Raw genomic sequence first — 333 nt, 5'->3', positions numbered from 1 at the left:
TTAGCGAACATGTGTGTATAATGAAAGATTTTTTTTTTCAACTCTCGTAAAACATGCCTCAATTACATACACGAAAAAAGAAAAAAAATGTTCATTAAAGATCTCAGACACCTGAGTAATTATGCCAAACTAAAGTCCATATTCCTCTTCACAGATGTTTGCTGTAATTATTTCCATAATCTCTTATTCCCAATACGTTTTTTTTTTTTGTATTTAAAGAGATGATTCTAGAAGAGAATCATTGTCTTGGAAATGAATAAAAGCAGCAATATCTAAACGGAATCTACAGAATTTTCAAGTACCTTTCCTATCGTAAATCAAGGACTATCAGTT

The sequence above is a fragment of the Penaeus monodon genome, chromosome 15 (assembly GCF_015228065.2).
Source record: "Penaeus monodon isolate SGIC_2016 chromosome 15, NSTDA_Pmon_1, whole genome shotgun sequence".
NCBI classification, from domain to species: Eukaryota; Metazoa; Arthropoda; class Malacostraca; order Decapoda; family Penaeidae; genus Penaeus; species Penaeus monodon.
The sequence above is the reverse complement of the archived record's forward strand: the minus strand, read 5'-3'. Positions refer to the sequence as shown.